Genomic DNA, 1,350 nt, shown 5'->3' with positions numbered 1-1,350 from the left:
AGCCTGATGTGGGGCTCGATCCCAGAACGTCGGGATCACGCCCTGAGCCGAAGGCAGATGCTTAACGACTGAGCCACCCAGGCGCCCCAAGGTTTTTTAATTCATAAAAAAGAAAAGAGTAACTGAAGATTACATGAAAATTGGCACTCTATAATAAAGATTATTCCTAATATTTCTGTTGCAATCCTAGAAAGATAAGGCACAAAAGAATGCATTTTACTTCTAAATACTAAGAATATGGGTGTTTGGAAACTGTAAGTCACAACCCTGCCCTCATGTTAATTCCCAGAGTAGTCATTGTGTTGCAGTAAACTTCAAGAAGAAAAAAATTTTATATTTAAGTAATAAATGCCTAAGGGTACGAAGTAAGACATTTTCCTACTTTCTTAGACTAAATCTCATAATTATGGTTTAATAATTAAAACATAGTAATTTTAAAAAGGGTTTGTAGTTTAGATATTATCCTTTGAAGAATCCCAGCTTTCTCTTGCTACTGCTTTTGGAAGAGAAAAGAAACTGATTGAATAGGGGAAAAAAAATGACTTGAATATGCCATGTTGGACTTTCATTAAAAGATCCCATTATGGTAAAGGCTGATTTAATTCCTGTTGGGTTTTTTTCTTTTTAAATGAATGGAGGTGAAAAATAGTAATGACATATTAATACCTTGCTATTCCTTTTATTATCTCATGAAAAGAGGTAAAGGGGGAGTAAATTTAATGCATTAACTTTGTTATTTGGGTTAATTTTTCGTGTCAGTCAGTTATCATCATGAGTAGACGGATTGGAACTTTACACAGCTATGAAAATGAGGAACTATAGTACTAATTTCCAAAGTTGGTACCAGTTGGTTTTCTTTGGCATTTTTTGATACATAACAAACTCAGTTTTTCATTTTTGGAATGAGATAATATTGAGCTATCTGAACAGGACAGGTGAAGATTTAGTCTCCGAGACGATATCTTGAAAAAAACCTATGAAATTGTCTTCAGAATTTTCAACTTTCACCATTTCCCCTATTGCTAGTGAAACAGTATTTAGTGGCATTGTTCTCTGAAAGCCTGGCAAGAAAGAGTTATCACTTAATTTAGACTGTTGAACATGTTTTAATTTAGTGTTTTTCAAAGTATGATCCGTAGACACTAAGCGTAGTAATTACCTGGGACTTTGTTAAAAATGGAAGAGTCTCAAGCTCTACCTCATAGTCAGTGGATCAGAATTTTGGGGCAGGGGAGGTTCAGAAATCTGCATTTCTAAGCGAACTTCCAGTGGTTTTTATACAAGCGAAAATTTGAGCAACATTGTATAGTTTTTAGCAAAGTTTCTGTTCACCTGATTTCTTTCAGACCC

Source organism: Ailuropoda melanoleuca, unplaced genomic scaffold, assembly GCF_002007445.2.
Source record: "Ailuropoda melanoleuca isolate Jingjing unplaced genomic scaffold, ASM200744v2 unplaced-scaffold3780, whole genome shotgun sequence".
NCBI lineage: Eukaryota > Metazoa > Chordata > Mammalia > Carnivora > Ursidae > Ailuropoda > Ailuropoda melanoleuca.
Note: the sequence above shows the minus strand (reverse complement) of the source record.